This window comes from Saimiri boliviensis, chromosome 2 (assembly GCF_048565385.1).
Source record: "Saimiri boliviensis isolate mSaiBol1 chromosome 2, mSaiBol1.pri, whole genome shotgun sequence".
Lineage (NCBI taxonomy): Eukaryota > Metazoa > Chordata > Mammalia > Primates > Cebidae > Saimiri > Saimiri boliviensis.
This window is the reverse complement of record NC_133450.1, coordinates 118,885,990-118,911,159: the sequence shown is the minus strand read 5'-3', so window position 1 is coordinate 118,911,159 and position 25,170 is coordinate 118,885,990. Positions and strand designations below refer to the sequence as shown.

The following is a 25,170-nucleotide window of genomic DNA, read 5'->3' as shown; positions in this document are numbered from 1 at the left end:
AGAAATAAAATACATTTCCCACCAAGGGAAATAATTCAAGTGATAGACTCAATTGACTCTTTTCCTTCTAGAACTTGCCATGCATCCTTACTATGCTTACTCTTATTTGGAGCCTGCTCTACCCCTTCTGAGGTTATTCCCCTTATTGAGTCATGGTGTTCTATCATTCAAAACCAAAGCAGGGCAGAGTCAGGCTCTGTTAGGCTATCAGGCTTGCTTCTTTGCTACAGAGCTGTTTTCACATAAAGACAGACCTCTATCAACCTCAGGGCATTAATTCTAAACCCCTTGCCTTAACACAAATTGTACCATGTCTCCCAACCTGTTGATTTTGGCTTTGAATTTCATGAATGATTGCCCTTTGGGGGCCTTACATAACTTCCCATTCTGAGGCTAAGAATTGAGTTTCTGGCTTCACACTTTTGCTTTCATTCTTGACCATATTTGGATTTATCTCCAAATAGGTTACCTCCCTCAGTAAAGTTCAGGTCACTATCGTTTCCAGAACCTGTAATTACCTCAGCAGAACTTGTAGAGAACAAATCCAACATTTTCAGCCTGATTCCAGAAGTCAGGCTCAGACTGAGAAAAATCAGGAATCAAAATGATTGGGTGGATGCTGTCATGTAGCCCTTAAGAACAAAGGCAGTTTCAGAGCAAGATGGGCAAGAAGAAAGAGCATTTCAGGGATAAAGAAAAGTAGATAGGAAAATCTGGGCAACTTTAGGTATTTTACAGTATGACTGTGCATAGTACAATCATAGAAATGTTTAGTTCAAGTCATTTAATAACTGTAATCTAGCATATTTACATTAAATTGTTTCCCTACAGATTACTTATTAGTGTCAAGAGAAAAACTGATAACCACACAGTAGAGAAATTGGGCACTACTCTGACTGGGTCATCAAAATTAACATCTACATTGAGGACAGATGGGTATAGTGTGCCTCCTGATATAACACCCTGAGAAGAGCACATCATTTCTCACTCCATATTCGGCACAGAACATGTAACTTCAATCTACCCATGACGAAACATCATGTAAACCAAAACAAAAAATTCTCTGTTATTAAAACTGGAATTACAGCTTTCATAAATGTGAATTCTATAAAAGCAAGGCAAAGCTTTATAGAAATTTTCCAGATTAAAGGTGATTGAAGAGACTAAATGTAATACTTGATCCTATGTTGAGTCCTAAAAACAGTCCTGATCCAGTTTTTCCCAAGGAAAAACAACAGTATAAAGGATATCATTGGGTTAACTAATGAAATTGGAATACAGATGAAGGATCAGAAAAATGTAACAATTTTAAGTTTACTTGTATGTAAGACAGTATTTTTATTTTTAGGAAACAGGTATTGAAGTATATAGGATAAAGGACCATGCTACTACTTTACAAAAAGTTCAGAAAAAATGTGTTGTGCAAATATATATATATAAAATACACACACACACACATAAGATATGCATATATGTATATGCATATATACGCACACACAAACACACATATATATTCAAAGAGATAAGAGAGAATGAGTAAGCACAATTATCTAGTAATGCAGATGTAGCAAATGTCAGCAATCAGTGAATGAGGGTAGAAAATATATAGATACATGAACATTCTAGTATCATTCTTATTTATGCTACTTTTCTACAAGTTTGAAATAACTGCACAACGAGGAAATAAAAACTTCTGGCCAGGCATGGTGGCTCACATCTGCAATCCCAGTGCTTTGGGAGGCTGAGGTGGAAGGATTGCTTAAGGCCAGGAGTTCAAGACCAGCCTGGGACACATGGTGAAACTCCCATCTTTACAAAACATACAAAAATTAGCTGGATGTGGTGGCATGAGCCTGTAGTCACTCTTACTTGGGAGGGTGAGGTGGAAGAATCACTTGAGCCAAGGAGGTTGAGGCTGCAGTCAGCTATGATGCTGCCACTGCATAAATAAATAAATAAAACCTCTAGAATATCAACAGCTTCTTTGATCTACCATAAAAAAAGTATGTGAGGTGATGGATATGCTAATCAGCTAGATTTAATCATTCCACCATGTAAACATACAGCAAAATATCACATTGTATCTCATAAATACATGGATATGTTAATTGGCTTGATTTAATCATTCCACAATGTAAATGTATAGCAAAATATCATACTGTATCTCATAAATATATACAAATTTTATTTGCCAAAATAAAATAAGATAACCCTCCCAAAATAAGTAAAACAAAACAAAACAATTGTTAGGTATAGTGAGACGTGGGCAGGGGTTTGCCCGAGGAAGGCAGGGGAATTTTTACAGTAACAGAAATCTCTTAATTTAAGTGCCTGGTGGCTAAAAAGACAAAGAAAGTACTTGGATAACCCACAACTGTCAAGACAATTCCTACTGAAATGAGACTATACCTACACCCAAAGAAGATTCTTTCTTCTTTATATGCCATAAACATTCAGGAGTTGAGATAGTTTGTATTTTTTTTTGTATTTTTTTTGTATTTTTGTGCCTCCTAGTTATTTGTACTTCTACACACTAAATATAATAAATGTAATTTGAATGTAACAATAGGAGGATCAACACTATAAAGACAGCAAATATATGCTTATCTGAAAGTTAACAGATAATGAAGTACTGCCAAGATAAACAAGCCGAGAGTGAGAACGGACATTCAAAGTACATTATTGTGTTACTGGAACATCTGGTGCTAACACTGTCAAGTTTACATATGTTCTCAAATGCTTATTTATGTAACAATCAAATGCTAAGCATTCCAGCTGCACTTGTAAACTTTTTATGAACTGAAGTCATATGCACAAGCTCAGCTTAATATACTTCAGAGGGAGGAGCGTGAGGAAACTAGGAACTCTCACAACTGAAGTCTGATTGCAGTGCAACCTTCTGGCGGTGTTATGGACCACTATCTGGTGTGAGAGCTAAGCTTCTGGCTCCTATAAGATTCATTCCATTCTAGCAGCTAGAATCAGAAATGCCTAACCAATGGGTCAAACATATTTTGGCAATTACATTTTTAGACATAATATACTCAGAAAAGAAAACGATATCAGGAAAAGAAAACAGAGCAAAGGACATGATGAAGTAGATTATTAAGAAAAAGAACATTTAATATTCAAGTGAAAAAAATATTTTCCTCAACCCATCCTAGAACTAGAACAGGTAGAATAACTGTGGCAATGTATAAATTAGAAAAGGCAGCATAAAAAGAGGAGGCACATTTGTATGATGATTATCGCATATTACATCTAATGAAAATTAGTTGTGTGAAACTTGCCTTCTTAAAGACAGAATTAATAGTAACTGCCTTAAACCCATTTTAAAGAGCAAGAAGGCACAGAGTAAAACAAGTATTTCATGCTGTTTTTCTACTCTACTAACAAAAGGAAGTAGATCAATCTATTTTCCTCAAAGTTTGCCAATCATTTCTTTGATGAAATTTCTAGATTATGAAATGTTGCAAAATGGAACTAATTCATTGAGTTGTCTATTTAGTGAATAGTAGATCTTAAAAGTTATTCCTCTCAGGTTGAGGTTAAAAGGACATATTTTTTGGAAAAAATAAAAATTCCTTCCACTTTTATCTGACTGGCACAATTCTGAAAGTTATCTTTAGAATTAATCAGATGTTTCAGAGTGATGTGTTCATCTTGATGTGTGAATATTTATAATCAGTGGGATCCTCCTGTGTGCATTTCTTAGCTGTCAGTAGCACTTTTCTTAAGCCAGGTCCTGAAATCACAAATTTTGGGCCTAGAACTCATGCATCAGCACCACTTAATTGTGCAGCCAAGACTGAGGACATCACGTAGAATGAGGATGGACTTGTTTAGGGATGGCGGGATTCATTTCACAAAAATGGCATTTTACCAAAATTACTGAAGCACTAGGCGTTCCCCATGCTGTCCTCTAACCAGGCTCTGGAAATTTAAGGATTATGATTATAACAGTTTTAACTCTTCAAACTCCACCTTTTCGTACATCTTTAAAAAGGACCAATAAGGGATTGTTCTAGGGTAGGCAGCCCAGCCTTGCATGCCCTATGGCTTCTCCCATTTTAGCTGAGGAATAGTGGGGTAAGAAAAATGGATCTTTTTTTCACTTTTGACAGGTTACAAAAAAAGTAGCAATTTTTGCCTACAAAACTACACTGCAATTATGAGTGTGAAGAAGGGGTTAGGATGTAGGTGGAATCTTAAATCATAAACAGGACAGGACATAAAAACTTTATATGAATGCCTTTTAAAGGTGTTCAAAATGATATGTCTTATATATATAAATTTCTGTGTATTAGTATTAGCTGATAGAAAAACTTGAAGTTCAGCTTTAAAAAGGACAATTATTACCAATAGTAACTTCTAATTACTAATAGTACCTTCTTTAACTCTCACTGTTCTGTTTAGATCACAAATTATACTAAAAGAGGTTGGAGAATTATTATTGAGCAGAGAATTCAGTTTCAAAGTAGAGTTAAGATATATGAATTACACATAGTCCTCAAGAAACATTAGGTGACATATGATTCTGGTAATTATTAATTTAAAAACAACAGGTTTTAAAGGCGATTTACAAGTATTGAAAACAAAAATGCACACCCTCAGATTTCAATCACATCTTGGCAATCGAAGACTGTTTTTCTTTCAACATCCCCACAAGTGGTTATATAGTGTCATCTTTAAAAATAAATGGCAGTGTTCTTACTCTTTTTTTCTATACAAAAATGTAATTCATAATTACTACAAAAATACTTCTGTTTTCAAATATCAGAGAAATTTGTATATGATAAAGCTAGTTTAAAAATTATTACCAAATAGATGCCCTCCTTATGACTATTAATCCAAGTTTAGAAATTTATGTTCAATGCTTTGGGACAAAAAAGAAAAAAAAAGACATAGAGAGAGAGACAGGAATGGCATTAAGATCTGCTTTAAGTACAGTTATCTGTAATGTTCTCTTGTTTTGACTTATTCCAGAAGGAAAACTTGAAACAATGATTAAATGAGTATAAGTTACAAAGAGGCATATTTTAGCTCAACATAAGGATTTTTAAAATAGAGTTGTCCAACAGAATGGATTGTTTCAGGAAATGATGAGCTCCTTTGCTGAAGATATCCAAATTGAGACCGGATGAGCATATGCCAAGGATGCTGCAGAAAACATTTCTGCACTGTGTGGGAGGTTAGCCAACAGAAGATGATGTCTTAGGTTCCTTCCAACGCTAAATTTTATAATCTTTTCACTATCCAAACATGAATAACTACTTTAATGATACAGACTCTGAAGCCTGGTTAAGAAAATGAAAAAAAAAAAAAAAAAAAAAAAAAGAACAGGAAAAACAAACAAACTTTACTTGGATACCAGGGAAAACAGACTAGATGAAGAAGTTTCATCTTTTTTAAAATGCTGAGATAAGGAAAGCTACTATATTTTAAAAGCGTATATTTTATGATGCATGCAATTATTTTATAAAATCTAGTAAAAACAATTAGGCATGCATTTCCGAAGGATAAATAAGCTGGAGAATAAGAAATTATTTGCTGAATGATTTGTATAATTATTGAATTACACAAAACAAGAGGATAAGAAGGTAGGCAGAAAGCCAGTAGAGGACTGAGCAAGGTTTTTCCATAGTCTCACAGTTCTGTGGAAACAAAAACTGGATTTTAGAAACTTCCAAGGGAGAGGAATCCTGATTAAAAACCACAGGATCTCAACTGAGAATCCAGGTGTCCACATACTGGAAAGGCAGAGATAAACAAGAGGCAGATTGAGTATTACAAAATCTGTAATTGAGTCCCAGAATTAAAATAATCTGCCAACACTCTATTGGCCAAACAGATCCATGGACAGAGGTAATAGTATCCAGAGTCACTATAGCTTAACAAATACAATATTTAGCATTAATAAAGAAAGGAATAACAGACATGACACAAAACAGGACGGAAGCAGGAAAAAACCCCAGACTCACAGGCGACTCATTTATTGAAATCATTTGCTGAGATTAAAAAGAACTGTATTTCCTTCTTTTGCATATAGTTAACTAGTTTTCCCAGTATCACTCATTAAAGACTCTTTATCTTTGAAGAAGACAAAAGCTCTTGGTGCCTTTGTCAAAGACAAGTTGGCTCTAAGTGTGTAGATTCATATATGGGTTCTCTAGTTTATTCCATTGGTCTATGTGTTTGTTTTTATACTAGTACCATGCAGATTTGGTTACTATAGCTTTGTAGCAAATTTTAAAGTCAGGCTGGGTGCAGTGGTTCACACTTGTAATCTCAGCACTTTGGAAGGCTGAGGTGGGTGGATCACTTGAGGTCAGGAGTTTGAGACCAGCGTGGCCTACACGGTGAAACCCCATCTCTAATAAAAATACAAAAAAAATTAGGCAGGTGTGGTGGCAGGTGCCTGTAATCCCAGCTACTCAGAAGACTGAGGCAGAAGAATTGCTAGAACCTAGGAGGCGGAGGTTGCAGTGAGCCGAGATTACACCACTGCACTCCAGTCTGGGCTACAGAGTGAGACTCAGTTTAAAAAAAATAATTTTTTTGAAATCAGGTAGTGTGATGTCTCTAGCTTTGTTCTTTTGGCTCAGGATTGCTTTGGCCATTTGGAGTCTTTCATTATTTTATATACATTTCAGCATTTTTTTTTCTATTTCTGTGAAGAACATCCTTAGTATTTGGATAGGGACTACACTGAAACTGTAAATTGTTTGGGGAATAGTCCCATTTTAATAATACTAATTCTTCCAGTCCATGACCATGGAATATATCTTTTTTGTTTTCTCTTTAATTTCTTTTATCAGTGTTTTAAACTTCTTCTTGTACAGATCTTTCAGTTCTTTGGTTAAATTGACTCCTAGCTATTATATATTATTTGTAGCAATTGTAAATGAGATTGCTTCCTTGATTTTCATCTGAGATTGTTTGTTGTTGGTGCATCTAAACAATACTGATTTTTGTATGCTGATTTTGTATCCTGTAATTATTGAATTCATTTATCAGTTCTCATATTGTTTTTTGGTGGCATCTTTAGGTTTTTCTGAAAAAAAAAAAAATCAGGTTGTGTATGCACAGGCCTATTCACACACAAAAACTGAATCAAAATTGATTTAAAACTTAAATCTAAGACCTGAAACTATGAAACTACTAGAAGAAAACACTGGAGAAAGACTCCAGGACATCTGTGTGGGCAAATATTTATTTTGTGTAAGACATCAAAAGCACAGGCAACCAAAGCAAAAATGGAGCAATGGGATCATGTTAAGGTAAAAAGCTTCGGCACAGCAAATGAAACAATCAATAGAATGAAGAGACAAACTACAGAATGGGAGAAAATACTGCAATCTATCCATCATACAAGGGATTAATACCCAGAATATGTAAGGAGCTCAAACAACTCATTAGCAAAATAAAATAAAATAAAAATTTAAAAAGTCAAATTTAAAAAATGGTTAAGAGATCTGAATAGGCATTTCTCAAAAGAAGAGGTACAAATGGTCAACAAATACATGAAAAAATACTCAACATCAGTAATCAGAGAAATGTAGGTTGGTGCAAAAGTAATTGTGATTTTTGCATTGTTGATATTTGTCATCTGATATTGGAATAAATTTTTAAATAAATGTGGTTATGTTATAAATTATTTTAATAAATATTTCTCTTTTTTTGCTAATGACTTATTACTTGGTATTTATTTTAGACTATGGAAACGATGTTAGACAAAAAGCAAATCAGAGTAATTTTCTTATTAGACTTCAAAATGGGTCATAAAGCAGCAGAGACAACTCGAAACATCAACAACACATTTGGTCCAGGAATTGCTAACCAACATCTAGTGCAATGGTGGTTTGAGAAATTTCACAAAGGAGACAAGAGCCTTAAAGATGAGGAGCATAGTGGCCAGCCATCGGAAGTTGACAACAACCAACTGAGAGCAATCATTGAAGCTGATCTTCTTACAACTACACGAGAAGTTGCCAAAGAACTCAATGTCAACCATTCTAGTCATTTGTTATTTGAAGCAAATTGGAAAAGACGAGAAAGCTAGATAAATGCGTGCCTCATCAGCCAAGTGAAAATAAAAAAAATCACTGTATTGAAGTGTTGCTTTCTCTTATTCTATGCAACAATAACGAACCATTTCTTGATGGGACTGTGACATGCAATGAAAAGTGGATTTTATACCACAACTGGTGATGGCCATCTTAGTGGCTGAACTGAGAAGCTCCGAAGCACTTCCTACAATGAAATTTGCACCAAAAAAAGGTCAGAGTCACTGTTTGGTGGTCTGCTGCTGGTCTGGTCCACCACAGATTTCTGAATTCTGGCAAAATGACTGCATCTGAGATGTATGCTTAGCAAATTGATGAGATGCACTGAAACCTGCAACACCTGCAGCCACCATTGGTCAACAGAAAGAGCCCAATTCTTCACGACAATACCCAACCGCATATTGCACAACCAACACTTCAAAAGTTGAACGAATTGGGCTACAAAGTTTTGCCTCATTTCACATATTCAACTGACCTCTCGCCAACCAACTAACGCTTCTTTAAGCATCTTGACAATGCTATGCAGGGAAAATGCTTCCACAACCAGCAGGATGCAGAAAATGCTTTCCAAGAGTTTGCTGAATCTCAAAGCACAAATTCTTGCACTATAAGAATAAGTAAACTTATTTCTCATTGGCAAAAATGTGTTGATTGAAATGGTTCCTATTTTGATTAATAAAGTTGTGTTTGAGTATAGTAATGGTTTGAAATTCGCAGTCCACAACTGCAATTATTTTTGTACCAATGACATATTATCTCGCCCCAGGTTAAATGGTTTCTGTCAAAAAGAACAGGCAGTAACAGATGCTGGTGAGAATGTGGAAAAGGGGAATCCTCATACACTGTTGGTGGGAATGCAAATTAGTACAGCGACTATGGAGAACAGTATAGAGGTTTCTCAAAAAACTCAAAATAGAACTACCATATGATCCAGCAATCCCACTACTGGAAGTATATTATTCAGCTGCAGAAAAGACCAAAATCCTGTCATTTGCAGCAAGATGCATAGAACTGGAAGTCAGTACATTAAGTGAAATAAGCCAAGCACAGAAACACAAGTAATGCATGTTCATACTCAAATGTAGCAACTAAAAAAATGGATCTTGTGAAGATAGAGAGGAGATTGGTGGTTACCAGATGCCAGGAACAGTAGGGGGAAGGAAGAAATGAGGATAAATTAATAGGTATAAATATACAGTTTAATAGAAGAAATAAGACCTAGTATTTGATAAATCAGTAGGGTGCCTACAGTTTACAATAATTCATTATACACTTCAAAATAGTTAGAAGAGAATAATTCATGTTTCTAGAATTTTAAAAATAGTTAAAGTGATAGATATTCCAAGTACACAGATTTGATCTTTACAAATTATATGAATGTATTATTTACATGTACCTCAAAACTCTGTACATCTGTTATGTATCAAGAAAAATTGTTTTTAAAAAGAACTGTGATTAATATGTCAAAAATAGATGATAGGATAAAAAATTTATAGATTCCAGAGAGCTGGCTAGAATATATAAAAAAGAAATAAAAAGGAACCTGGAACATAAAAAAATGTAATCACTGAAACTAAGGACTTAATAGGTAGGTTAAATAGAATACTAGAAGCTGAAGAGACGCTTAGAGATTTAGAAGAAATGCCAGAAGGTATTTAAGCTGAAACTTGGAGACTAAAAAGAATGGAAGTACTAAAAAGATTATAGTTATATTGGCTGGTAAAAAGGTATATCTAATTAGAGTCCCACAGAGAGCAGAAGAGAAAAAAACAGGACAGAACAATTGAAGTAATAAAGGCAAAGTATTTTCAAAGTGAAAGACATGCAGGCAAAGAAAACCACACCTAGGTATTCACAGTAAAACTGATGAAAACCAAAGACAAAGGACAAAGAAAAAACCACAGAAAAGGGATTAATGGCAAAACTATACATTACCTTCAAAGGTACAGCAATAAGAATTATGGTTGACTTCTTAATGGAAATAATAAAAGACAGACAAGGAAAATATATCTTCAAGACACCAAAAGAGAACTGTCTTTCTGGAATTTTATACCCAGCAAAAAACTCTCTAGGGCCGGGCACAGTGGCTAAACCCTATAGTCCCAGTTCTTCGTAAGGCTCAGGCAGGCAGATTGCTTGAGGCAAAGAGTTTAAGACAAGCCTGGGCAACATGATGAAACCCCATCTTTACAAAAAATAAAAAAAATTAGCCAGGTGTGGTGGTGTGCCTGTAGTCCCAGCCACTTGGGAGGCTGAGGTGGGAGGATCCCTTGAGCCTCAAAGGTAGAGCTTGCAGTAATCTGAGATTTTGCCTCTGCACCACTCCAACCTGGGTGACAGAGAGAGACTCTGTCAAAAAAAAAAAAAGAAGGGTGCGAAAGAAGGAAGGAAGGGAGGGAGGGAGGGAAGAAGGAAGGAAGGAAGGAAGGGAGGGAGGGAGGGAAGAAGGAAGGAAGGAAGGAAGGGAGGAGAGAGAGAGAAAGAGAGGAAGAAAGAAAGAAAAAGAAAGAAAGAAAGAAAGAAAAATAGAAAGACTCTCCAAAGAAGGTAAAATAAAGACGTTTCCAGACTAAAAGGAAGGAAGGAAGGGAGGAGAGAGAGAGAAAGAGAGGAAGAAAGAAAGAAAAAGAAAGAAAGAAAGAAAAAAGAAAGAAAGAAAGAAAGAAAGAAAGAAAGAAAGAAAGAAAGAAAGAAAGAAAAATAGAAAGACTCTCCAAACAAGAAGGTAAAATAAAGACGTTTCCAGACTAACAAAAGCATGGAAAATTTTCACCATCATATTCTAACTAAAATATATACTAACATGAGTTCCACTGGTCAAAAATAATAATAATAAAAAAAGATTCTAAATGAATACATAGAAATTCAGAAGGAACAAAATATGACAGAAAGAATAAAAATGTGTGAAAATATAAATGGTTATTGATGGTAAACAACAGTAATTATGTCTTTTGGGAGCTAAAACATGTAGGACTAAAATGATTAACAACACAAAGGGTGGTAATAAATAAATTTAAAATATTTTACAGACCTACCATTGTCCAAGAAGTGTAGATATCCGTAAAGTTTTATTAGGTTATATAAGTCCAGGCAATATGTTGTATTCCTTAGCATATGCAGTAAAACACAGCAAATGAATGTATAATTAATAAACCAATAAAGAGAGGAATAGAATAATGAAGAATGCCTAATTAATTTAAATACTGTAAAGAAGAAAAAAAGGAGCATATTAACAGGAGAGAGAGAGGCAGAAAATAGAGAATAAGTATTAACACAAATATATCAGTAAGTATATTAAAGTAATTGCTCCAATTAAAAGCCAATTATTTTCAAACTGGAATAAAAGTACAATCAGATGTTGCTTAAAAGACATATTCCTTAAATGTAAAGATAGAGAAAGGTTGGAAGTGAAAAGGTGGAAAAAGATATAGTTGGAAATATTAACCAAAAGAAAGTTGATATAGTTATTTTATTATTGAAGCAGAACATATAGTAAAAGAAAATCCACCAGAAACAGAAAATAATTCTAAATTTCATTTCACATATCTTCAAGTATCTAAAGCAAAAACTGATAGAACTTAATGGAGAAAACAAGTCCATACAACCACCTCTCTCAGTTACTGATAAAGTAAAGAAAAAATTAGCAAAGGTAAGGAAAATCTAAAGAACACTTTTTTTTTTTCTTTTTCTTCTTTTTTCTTTTTCTTTTTCTTTTTTTCTTTGAGACGGAGTTTTTAGCTTGTTACCCAGGCTGGAGTGCACAATCTCGGCTCACCGCAACCTCCGCCTCCTGGGTTCAGGCAATTCTCCTGCCTCAGCCTCCTGAGTAGCTGGGATTACAGGCACGCGCCACCACGCCCAGCTAGTTTTTTTTTTTTTTTTGTATTTTTAGTAGAGACAGGGTTTTACCATGTTGACCAGGATGGTCTCGATCTCTCGACCTCGTGATCCACCTGCCTTGGCCTCCCTAAGTGCTGGGATTACAGGCTTGAGCCACCGTGCCCGGCCCTAAAGAACACTTTTAATAAAATTTACTTAATTGGCATATATATAACACTGCACATAATGATTAAAGAATACATGTTCTTTACAAGTGCATATAAATAATTTACTAAAATTGATTGTGTGCTAGGAGACAAAGCAAGCAATGAATTTAAGGAAACTAAAATCAGCCTCAACATATTTAAATGAACTAAAATCATATGAAGTGCATTTTTGACCACTATTTAATTAAGCTAGAAATCAATAAATAAAAACAACAAATATCTTTGCTTCATAACCTAAACTAAGATTACAACACAGAAGAACTACTAGAAGTCTTCCACTGCAGAAACTGATCCAGAAATCATTTTCACATTTAAAACTGTACTATAAAATAAATTTTTATTTATTTTCAGTTAATTACCAAAAAATCTGCGTATTCTATGTTTGGAATAGCTTTTTCTAGATAAAATTATATATAAATATATTTTATGGGATTTTTACATAGGATTGTAATCAAGGTCTTGCATTTTGAAGTTGTTAATATACATACTTGAGATCACGAATACATTTTTTTTTTTTTTTTTTTTTTTTTTTTTCTGAGACGGAGTTTCGCTCTTGTTACCCAGGCTGGAGTGGAGTGCAATGGCGCGATCTCGGCTCACTGCAACCTCCGCCTCCTGGGTTCAGGCAATTCTCCTGCCTCAGCCTCCTGAGTAGCTCGGATTACAGGCATGTGCCACCATGCCCAGCTAATTTTTTGTATTTTTAGTAGAGACGGGGTTTCACCATATTGACCAGGATGGTCTCGATCTCTTGACCTCGTGATCCACCCGCCTCGGCCTCCCAAAGTGCTGGGATTACAGGCTTGAGCCACCGTGCCCAGCCTACATTTTTATTTATAAACTTTGTCATTGAAAATAGCCAATTGGTCAACTTACTTCACATACTTAGTTGCCATGAAAACAAAAAAAACTTAAATAAGTCTAACCTTCATAGACTAACTATACTGTCCAATGACAGCAGGTGCCTAGTAAGAAATACTCTGAATCTGCAGGATTGTTTTAGGTGGAGACACAGACCATCCCCAATCTTCAGGTCACTCTGGTGGACAAGGTAATCTACTGAGAAAAGTACTTCTTCTGGCAACATGGTTTCTAGGTATACACTCTGAAAAATAAACCAAACATAAAAGAAAAGGTAAAATAAAAAAACCTCAAGGTAATGAATGTGAAAGGCTCTTCCCTCAAATCTTAAGATAATATGTATCCTTAATGCAGATGCTGGAAAACTTTTTTTTTTTTTTTTTTTTTTTGAGACGGAAGTTTCGCTCTTGTTACCCAGGCTGGAGTGCAATGGCGCGATCTCGGCTCACCGCAACCTCCGTCCCCTGGGTTCAGGCAATTCTCCTGCCTCAGCCTCTTGAGTAGCTGGGATTACAGGCACGTGCCACCATGCCCAGCTAATGTTTTTTGTATTTTTAGTAGAGACGGGGTTTCACCATGTTGACCAGGATGGTCTCGATCTCTTGACCTCGTGATCCACCTGCCTCAGCCTCCCAAAGTGCTGGGATTACAGGCTTGAGCCCCCATGCCCGGCCGGAAAACTTTTTTTTTAAATCTTAAGATTATATTGTCTGGTTCAAGGTGATCAACTGAACTTATGTCTCATCCCTTTTCAAATTCTCCTGAAGTGACAGTAGAAAGTAAATCTAAAAATATATTATTAGAGGCTGAGTGTGGTGGCTCACACCTGTAATCCCAGCACTCTGGGAGGCCGAGGCAGATGGATCACCTGAGGCCAGGAGTTCAAGAGCAGGCTGGCCGACATGGAGAAACCCCACCTCTACTAAAAATAGACTAACTATACTGTCCAGTGCCAGTAGGTGCCTAGTAAGAAATACAAAATGCCTATAATCCCAGTTACTCAGGAGGCTGAGGCACAAGAATTGCTTGAACATGGGATGTAGAGGTTGTAGTGAGCCGAGATCAGCCACTGTACTCCAGTCTGGGTGACACAGTGAGACTCCATTTCAAGAAATACACACACACACACACACACACACACACACACTCTCTCTCTCTCTCTCTCTCTCTCTCTCTCTATATATATATATATATATATATAACAAAAATATATTTTTGGAAATGCTGCAAAGTTAGAGGTGTGCTACCAACATACACGAACAGTAAGGAATTTCTGGAAAATGTAAAACCTGATTGGTAAGGAAATACTGAAAAAGAATTACAAGGCTGAGAATTTGCAAAACCCAAAAAGGAAAAGAAAGAACATAAAGCATGACAAATTCTTACACTCTTTTTGTGTTTGCTGTTTTACATGGAGCTATGTGAAAATTAGGCTGTCCAACCTTTCAGATCACTAAACTGATCTTTAGTTTCCTCTTTCTGCTTTTCAGCCCAATTACTAATTTTTTAAAAATCATGAATTACTTCATTTTTACAGCTTTTTTCCCGAGATATATTATTTGCTTGAATGTCACTAAAAATATTAAGTGAAATAATTTTGAAATTTCACTTATTCCCCAACTTAATTTTGATTTCCTAAGGGATATATTATTTTGTTCGTTAGTTTGATGCCTCTTTGTCTGGTTCTTACATTGTTAGCTGAAACATATTTCAAACGAAATGTTCACCTGGCTCCAAGGGTATAGATATAGAATATGGATTCTGGATACACTGTCAGCCTGGCTTGTAGGGGCTGGGTATCTTTTGCATATATATGCTTCCTTCTCTTTTGGGGCCTGTAAGTCAGGGGAGATTCTACCCAATCAAAGGCTCCTTTGGGAATCTCCCACATCAGATTTAGATTTCTGTATTTGTGACTTTATCCCAAATATAAGAAAGTCAACTGCTTTTGCAAGCAGAGTGCTGGTGCAATTGTTTTACTACCCTATAATTAAATAGCTGGCTATCCAGATGTAGCCTATTCCTTCTAGTTCCCTGCAGTCTTTAATCTTGGGTTTATTTTCATGGTTCCTTCTGTTTTGCAGCGTCTTTTCCTTCTCTATGGAGCTGCAGAGTCAACTTCGTTGTAACTGGCCATTCTTTTATACCTTCCAAAAACTCACACTGCTGATGGCACTTTTTCCTGCTTTCTAAAGTTGCTAAGTTTTATTATTATTTTATATTCCTTCTGTCATTTCAATGGAATTTTGGTAGGGAGAAAAAAAACTTTCAAAATATTCAGTCAGTTTTCTGAACCCCAACCTTCTCTCTGAAGGGTCTTCCTAAATTCCATGGGTATGGGTGGAGTCAGCTGGTCATCAGAAATGCAAAAGTCTGAACAAAAAACCTCAAAAGGCCAATCTTAGGTTCTTTAATTGTGATGTTATCCACAGGAGCACCTGGTGAAGTCACAAATCTTGTGACCCCTGACCCCATGATGACCTCTGAGCGGTAAAGGGTTATAGAAACTGTGCCTATATTTTAGCAGAGTTCAGTTTCCTTCCATGATCCTAATTGTGTGGTCTTTCATTAGTTTGACAAAGGCAGTTTAATTTTGGAGAGGGCTACCACCACCCTTGCTTTAAGGTTAAACTACAAACTAAATTCCTTCCATGGTTAGCTTGGCCTATGCCAAGGACAGAGTGAAGACAGCCAGCTTGTAAGGCTAGAAGCAAGATAGAGTCAACTATGTCATATTTCTCTTACTGTCATAATTTTGCAAAGGTGGTTTCAAAAGAGGCCATGCACAACAGAATACATAGGAGTAAATACCAAATATTTTCATCTATATAGAGTTCATAAACAAACAAAAGTAATCATCTATGGTGTTAACTGTGAGAACTGCAGTTACTTTCTGCAAAGAGGGGAGCAACAGTGACTACAAAGGGCACAAAGCAGAAGGGAGGACTTCTGTCGTTTTGATAATGTTTTATTTCTTGACTTGGTTAATGATAACACAGGTATAATCACTTTGTAAAAATTCATTAAGCTGTATTCTTGATTTGTGCTCTTTTCTCTGTGGTAATACTTCAATAAGAAGGTAAGCAAAAAAGCAGTTTTACAGATTTTCAAAAAGAGGTCCTCCTAGTATTATTTCATTCATCTAGAGGTAACCACGAATAGACACATTTCTTCCCATTTCTCAATTTGTACTGCCACTGTAATTGCCTGATTGGTTCATCCTGCCCACTGCACAGACAAAATCAATTCATTGAGACTTTGGCTTGCAGTAGAGAAAGAGTTTAATTGACGGAGCCTGGTCCACCCAGGTGAACTGAAGTTATCACTCAAATAAGTCTCCCAAAAGACTCAGAAGTTAGGGTTTTTATGGAGAATTTAGTGGGCAGGGAGGCTAGGAAATGAGTATTACTGATTGGTTGGGGATGAAATCAAAGCTGCATAGAAAACAATTCCCATGCACTGAGTCTACCTCTAGGTGGGGCTGCAGGACCAGTTCAGCCAGGAGTCATGGGTCCAGGTGGGGCCAGTCTGAAAAATATCTTAAAAACCAATCTTAGCTTCTACATAGTGATGTTATCTATAGGAATAATTGAGGAAAGTCACAAATCTTGTGACCTCTGGCCACATGAATCTTGATCAGTAAGGGATTACAGACACCATGCCTACATTTTAGCCACATTGAAGCCCTTCCCATACTCCTGTTCTTACTTACAAGGGAGGTTTTTGGTGTCTGAGCAAGGAGAGGGTTAGATTAGGGAGGGACTATTATCATACTTGCTTTAAACTATAAACTAAATTCCTCCCAAAGTTAGCTTGGTCTTTGTCCAGGAATGACTAAGGACGGCTTGGAGGTCAAAATGGAGTCAACTATGTTAGATTTATTTTACTATCATAATTCTGCAAAGGCAGCTTCACAACCATTTTTTAATAATTTTTGGTCATGTCATATATATTATTTACGATTTCCTTTCCTTGTCCTTTCTGTATCACTAAATTTCTCTTTTACTTTGGAGTTGTAGAGTATAACCCTGATAGCATCTAAGAAGTTTTGGGTGTGAGTTTTAATCTGAATAATCATGTATTTTTAAAACTAAGGACACTTTTCTTTTTTCTTTTTGCAATAAACATCTGTACAGTTTTATTTCAGTATTTTACAATGTGTTGTTACTGGAATACCTGTTACAAATATAAATCCTTGGCCCTTCATCGGTCCCGCTGAATTAGATTTTTTGGGAGTAGAGGCAGTGTTATTTTCATTTTGTGTTGATCTCCAAGGCAGGTGTATTATTATTAAAGTTAGAGAAACACTGCTAATCCTAGCTCAGAATTCAATCTGATTATTAGAAAACTATATACTGAGACCTCATTAATTTCCTGGAGAATTGCCTTCATGGCATAATAATTTACTATTTTTTGTTTAATTTTTTTTTTGCATCTAGGATATTTTTATTTATTTATTTTATTTTTTTATTGCATTTTAGGTTTTGGGGTACATGTGAAGAATATGCAAGACTGTTGCATAGGTACACACATGGCAGTGTGATTTGCTGCCTTCCTCCCCTTCACCTATATCTGGCATTTCTCCCCATGCTATCTCTCCCCAACGCCCCACCTCCTACTGTCCCTCCCCTATTTCCCCCCAACAGACCCCAGTGTCTAGTGCTCCCCTTCCTGTGTCCATCTGTTCTCGTTGTTCAACACCCGTCTGACACTTTTCTTCTATTTTCAAAAATTATTTCTCTACTAACAGATATTTATGTCCTATTTATTTGAAAGTATCATCTCCTTAAATTTTCCTCTATATCTCTTAATTTTTCTCCCATGTTTTCCAAACTGTTCTGTATTCTGGGACATTTCCTGGATTAGTAGGTAACTACTAGATCATCAGTTTGTTCTTATATTCTGAACTCTTTTAAATGCCTCTGAACATCATGTTTATCTCAGGTTAGACCTATTTGATTGAAGGAATCCCCCACAAAAATAGGAAAATTCTCTTCAGTTTTCAGAAGGAACTTAATGCCTTTGAACAGAATTTTTAACATTTTCATTCAAATATTATATTATTTAAATAACAAATGAAAGAATAAAAGAAAAATAATGAAGACAATGCTCACGATGACTTTGAGATGGATTTTAATCCTTTCCTTCTCAAGTCTTATATGGTGGAGACATAAAGTAATTAAATTGGATTTTTTAAAACAAGGTCAAATTCTGAACATGGCATTAAAAAACTCTATTTAAGGATGATGTTATTAAGGTATAAGAGGCTTTAGACATCACTTTTCTATGAATGTCTTTAAGTCAGCTTTCTTATAGAAAATTTTGGTTTTATGTCTGGCTTTACACATTTTTGGTTTTGTTTCAATGAACATATTTATGGGACTACAGCCAAGAGAGTGTGCCATTTGGGGAAGGAGGAGAAAACATTTTGTTTCCTTTTTATTTTCTTAAAGTATTTTTATTTGCAGAGTGAACACAGGATGCCATCAAACTTCAAAATCTGAACAGTAGAGGTGACTTTGTCAATATCACGTTTCTCCCAAAGTCAGTAGCTTTCCAAAACAGAGCAGTTGCCAGCTGACCTTTTTAGCTACTGCCACATTTAGATGCTTTAATAAAAGCCTATTGTTCACTTTGTGCTGTATCATTTCATCTTTATTTATTGTTTGCCCAAGGAGAATTCATTTAAAAGTAAGGACTGATGTTCTAAAGTTATTCTACCATCAAATTGCTTTAACAGTACAGGGAATTATTTTCACGATTATGAATAAAACAACTAAATGCAGCACAAGAATTTATCCAATATATATTTGCTAAGTATCAGTACTGACAAACCATTGCTATCAGAATTCTGTCAGAAATAATTTTAAAACCTCTGACAAATTCCTACACTTAAATTTCTCATTTAAAATTTCATAGCTAAATAGCTTGAGAAAAGTACATAATATATAATCCTTCAAGAACAGAATTATAATATAGGTATTCTGCTGACCTATAGAGAAGCAATATTGCAAAAAGGTTAAAGCAGAGGCATCAAAACCAGTGTGCTTGAGTGTATCCCACCACTGGCTTGCTATGTAAATTTGACCTGGTTAACTTCTAGATGCCTCAGCTTCATCATCTGTAAAATGAGGATAATAACAGTACATAAATTAGGGTTGTAGTGAGGATAAATGAGTTACTACAGTGCCCGGCATATGGTAACATCAAACAAAATTTAGCTGATTCCTCACCCTTTATAATGGGGGACAATAGAGCAATAAAGAATATCTGAACATGCTTTATCAGTAGAGATATAAATGTATTGCATAAAGTCATAAGGCATCTTTCAAAAGAATTACAAATAGAAATTGCTAACTGTAGGAGTAGGAGGACTGGGAGAGAAAGATAAACTCTATTTTCTTAAATTCAGCAAAAATAAGATGAAGACTATAATACAGATAAGTGCCTCAGTTACTTAAATACAAAACAGCTCCTTCCTTCCACTGTGCCTTATAATGTTGTTACTTATGTTGTTCTCAGTCCTTTGTAGCAGTTCCCTTTATGACTTCTAACATTTCCTCTCCCCTGTCTCCCAAAGACAGCTCTTAAACTTTGGAGCCTGCACTCAAGACCAGGAGATAAAACACTGTAACTAAAACTGAGAACATACATTGCAGATAGCAGGAATCAGGAATCAAGGTGTTTATCCATAAATATAAACTGATAGCCAATAATTACCAAAACTGAAGGAAAACGAATATAGGTATAAAACAGAGGCATGAGGCACTGAACTCAACAAACAAAAATTTTTGCCTTTTAGGAAACTGGATTAATATGGAAAACAAAAAAAAATTATTATAATTAGTATCAGATAAATTAGGGAATATGTGTCTGTCTTAACAAACTTGCTGCTATGAAAGTGAAATAATTGTAAGTTTAAATAAAACAAAATCTTAGTACTTTGGGTGAACAGCCAAAAGAACAGATACAAACATCAGCTTATTGTGCTGGAACATAGAGCTAAAGAAATTTTACATAACCCAGTGCAAAAATCACAAAAAGATGGGAAAAAATACAGGAGTTTGTTACATTTAGTGCCCTTGATTTCGCTTTTTTTGGATTTGAAGGTTCCTTAGCATCACATGCAATTGAGCATTTACTGATCAGATTTTGAAGTTTGACATTTCCCCCTAGTTGGTTTATAAGTTTAATACATTTCTAATCTAAATTCCAGCTGGGTTTTCTTTTTTTTTTTTTGGTTTAAATTGACAAACTGAATTTAAAATGTTCATGAAAATGCAAAGGGTTAAAAAAAAAAAGCCAAGATAATTCTAATGAACAAAGCTGGAGGATTTATTCTATTAAATAACAAGACTTACTTAAAAGCTACTATAATTCGTACACTGTTGTACTAGAACAAAATAGACAAATAGACAAACAGGAACAGATCAAAGAGTGTGGAAAAGGGACATAGTTGTATGAATACTGAATTTATGAGAAAGGTAACACTGCAGAGTCCCGGAGAAAGAATTATCCTTTCCATCAATTGTGCTGATTCCATTGTGGGAAACATAAAATCTAAACCTAACTTCACTCCATACACAAAAATCAACTGGGGGTGGAGGAGGGAGGAAACTGTAGAACTAAATTTGGAATGTAAACAATAAACTTTCTAGAAGATATCATAATATTTCTTCACAGCCTTAAACTTGTAAATGTTTTCTTAAACAGGACATTGAAAGCACTAACCATAAGGGAAAAATAATAAGCTGTATTGCACTAACTTGACAAATTCTGCTCATAAAAGATATGATTAAGAGAGTGAAAAGTCAAACAATGGAATGGGAAAAGATATTTGCAACAAAAATTTATGACACAGGTTTCATATCTAGAATATATAAAGAAATAATGTAAAGCAACAAAAAGGTCAGATAACACAAAAGAAAAATAGGCAAGACACTTAAACAGGCACTTTACAAAGAGGGTGTCAAAATGGCTGATAAATTTAAGGAAAGAAGTTCAACCTCATTAGTAATTAGGGAAATGCAAATTAATAGCAACACAAGATACCACAATATACTGATCAGAACAGACAAAATTTAAAAAACCCCAACAGTACCAACTGTTGACAAGGATGTGGAACAAAAACAATCCACTGCTGATGGAAGTGGAAATTGGCACTATGAGTTTAGAAAATTGTCAAGTGTTTTCTGAACTTGAACATTTGTAAACTTACTCTATGTCTCGCCTTTACTTTTTTATTGTATTCTCTCCTCTAACATTGAATTTTTTTCATGTCTACACATAAAAATAGCATAAACATATCATCATTTTTTCTTGAAAACCGTCAAAACTGATTTCTATTTGTCAAATACAAAATATAACTACCTATTAAAGCTCAATTGTCTTTGAAAATTTTATATATGGAAATACTAAGTTACATACATAATTAATAAATCATTTTTTTTACGTTTAGTTTAAAATTAGCCAAATAATCCTTTAAAATTTGAAAATAATTTTCTTCGGCCGGGTGCGGTGGCTCAAGCCTGTAACCCCAGTACTTTGGGAGGCCGAGGCAGGTAGATCAGGAGGTCAAGAGATAGAGACCATCCTGGTCAACATGGTGAAACCCCATCTCTACTAAAAATACAAAAAATTAGCCGGGCATGGTGGCACGTGCCTGTAATCCCAGCCACTCAGGAGGCTGAGGCAGAAGAATTGCCTTAACTCAGGAGGTGGAGGTTGCGGTGAGCCGAGATTGCGCCATTGCACTCCAGCCTGGGTAACAAGACTGAAACTCTGTCTCAAAAATAATAATAATAATAATAATTTTCTTTTAAGATACAGGGTCTTTCTCTCTGTTGCCTGGGCTGGATGCAGGGGTGTAAATACGATTCACTGCAGCCTTGACCTCCTGGTTCAAGCAATCCTCTTACCTCAGCCTCTTGAGTAGCAGGGACCACAGGCATGCAACACCATGACCAGCTAATTAACAATTTTTTTTTTTTTTTTTTTTTTTTGTAGAGATGGGATCTTGCTATATTGCCCAGACTGGTCTCAAACTTCTGGGTTCAAGCAACCCTCCCACCTTAGCCTCCCAAAGTTCTGTGATTACAGGTATAAGCCACTGTGCCTGGCATGCAAGTAGTCCTGTAAGTGACAAAATTCTTGTGTTTTATGTAGTATCCAATAAATACATTTTGAAGTTCCTTCAAAATGTCAGAATTTTTACATCTCTGTCCCTACTTCACCAAGAACCTACATTCTAGCTAAGGATCACAGACGGTAAGAAAAACTTAAGTAAAATATATCCCATGTTAGACAGGGATGAGTGTAAAGAGGCCATTTCAGGCAAGGAACCAGCAGAAGAAGTATTAGAGTGAGTGTGTCGCATTCATAGAGTAGCCAGGAAACACCTTGCTGAGAAGGTGACATGTAGGAGGCATGAAGAAGCGAGCCATGCCAGTATTTGGGAGAAGAACTACAAGTGCAAAGGCCCTATAAAATGTCCCAAATTTCCATATGAGGAAGCTGCCTTAATCATTCAAATCTTGTATTCTGCAATCTATACTGGTTACATTATGTGTAATGTTGCAAGCTTCTGCAGCATATCAAACATTAAAATGTTCTTACTTAGCAGTTGTAGTTTAGTTTGTAAATGCTTCCTAAATTCAACTTTCTATAATCAAATATAGTTTTTCTACTCCAAATGTACTGACTAAAATTTCTAGAAAAGGTTCTTTAAACAATGGTGAGTATGTGAAGTGAAAGGAGACATGTTGCAGTCCCATCTTTGCTGCTCACTTGTTTTGAGACTTTGGTCTCTAACTTCTCCAGGCCTTGGTTTCCTTATCTAGAAAATAAGACAGTTGGGTTGATTCAGGGGTTTTAAGCCCATGCTTTGTTAGATAGAGTATTCTGAGTAACTTTAGAGTGATCAGCCCCTCTATAGTTTGACTCTCTACCTCACCATATCAAAACTTACCAACTTGTACCATGACCACTTCACTCCTTAGTTATTTGCTTAACTCCTGATCAAATACATTGTAAACCCACCAGCTATAACAGCTAAATGCTGTATCTGTACGTTGTTTGTTTAAACTCCTCTACAACGTAAGAGCTTTTCTGTTTAGTTCTCTCATCTTCACTGCAACATGAAACATCAAAATGTCCATGCACTTGGACAAAGTTAGGCAAACTTATATATATATATAAATTAATGAGCTCCACATTTCCTCATTGTGACAAGGTACAGACTATCATAGCTGGGCAGAAATATACTCAGGACAGTTCAAAAGCAGCTGCCTTTTTATGTAGTGAGGGAGGTAAGGTGGTTCAAAGAGTCTTCATGGAATAAAAGTACAATTTTATGAACAGTCCATAAAACTTTTTTTTTTCCAAGAGAAAATCTCAATCTTAATCTATAACACAAATTGAAAATAAATTGTAAGCTCTTTGAAGGTAGGACGTATTTCTTAGTTGTGTTTGTATCTCAATGGTACAACATAGTACCGTGCATAATACATGCTCAATATATGCTTATAAGTTGACTTATCTTAATAATTTTCTGCTTTCTTTTTTGCCACTATTTTCAGGTCCTCTGTGTCATCATACTCTCTCTTGCTCCTAAGCTTTAAAATGATATTAATTATCCCTAACAGGCACCATTTTTCTCCTTCTTTCTGCCATCTTCACCTGGTAACCCCTTTGACATCTGGAATGCAAAAATCTGAGTTAGGAGCATCTCTCTCTCTCTCTCTCTCCCCCCAACCCCCCCTCTACTTTGTATAATTACATGTATTTTCCCCGCTAGATTCTAAACGTTGTGAGTACAGAAAATGTCTATTTTATTCTCTGTAATAAATCCAGCAACTAGCATAATACTTGACACAGAGCAGGTGCTTAAAAAATATTGCTAAATGAATGTTATGGAAAGATCGGATGCGACTGACCAAAAGAAGAAAAGGTGTTAAGAGAACAAGGTGCCAAGAGGAAATAAAGACTCAAATTATTTATCAAGGAAGATAATGTGAAGTTATATAAAACTAAAGAAGAATGCTTGTTAAGTCACAATTTTTAATACTGAGTTTTTTTTTAGTGAATTGTTCCAAATAGGTAGGAAACCAATGTCATTAGTCCAAACAAAGGTATTTCCTTTAGGGTCAGTGTATTAGTCTGTTTTCATGCTGCTGATAAAGACATACCCGAGACGGGGCAATTTACAGAAGAAAGAAATAAAGAGGTTTAATTAGATTTACAGTTCCATGTGGCTGGGGAAGCCTCTGAATAATGGCAGAAGGCAAGGAAGAGCAAGTCACATCTTATATGGATGGCAGCAGGTGAAGAGAGAATGAGGAAGATGCAAAAGCAGAAACCCAGATAAAACCATCATATCTAATGAGCCTTATTCACTACCACGAGAACAGTATGGGGGAAACTGCCCCCATGATTCTCCCACTGGGCCCCTGCCACAACATGTGGGAATTATGGGAGTACAATTCAAGATGAGATTTGGGTGAAGGCACAGAGCCAAACCATATCAGTCAATAAAAGATATTAGAAAATACAGACTCATGGTTACTGACGTACCCTTAACCATAGTAATCTATAATACCAGATAATTACAATATATATTAGCCATTATTAACACTCAGAATGTATTTATTTCTAAGATTATTATACATAAATGCTTTCTGGTAATAGCAGATAGCATTTGTATATATATAGAATGCAGAGAAATAAAGTTGTAAATGAGTGGTGTCAGTTTTCAATAAATTAATAAAAGACAAGCATTCCCCATAAAGTATCTGCATCGAGGCAACTTATTTTCATTTTAATATTTTTAAGAAATAATAATTCTAATAATACTATTTCATTTTAATACTATTAGAATTTGTGAAATTCTAAATACCTGAATTTCTAAATTGAGATTTCTTAATTCCTTTGACAAAATTTATCTTATTTGGGGGTAACTAAATCAATTAACCTTGCAAAGGGAAGGTTAAAAAGACTTCTGTATGCTACATTCTCCCAGCAAGAAAGAGAACAGGCAGAGAAGCCTGAGTGAACTGCTGGTAGGGTTCAAGGAAAGGTTTGTACAAGCGGATGATCAGTTCTGTTCTTGCTAAAATTTGGCAAAGAAATACATTGTGGTTTCTTCAGAAGACAGCATCGTAATTCACTTAGCTCTCCCCTACCTTTTCACAAAAAGGCCA

The 25,170-nt window shown here is 35.5% G+C and overlaps 1 protein-coding gene and 1 pseudogene across 3 annotated transcripts in view; both read right to left on the bottom strand.

The window, feature by feature from the left end:
* The window catches only part of DPH6 (diphthamine biosynthesis 6), a 520,575-nt gene that overhangs the window by 253,446 nt on the left and 241,959 nt on the right, over nt 1–25,170 (bottom strand). The window lies entirely within an intron of this gene.
* On the bottom strand, nt 10,217–10,925 carry LOC141583428 (uncharacterized; annotated as a pseudogene).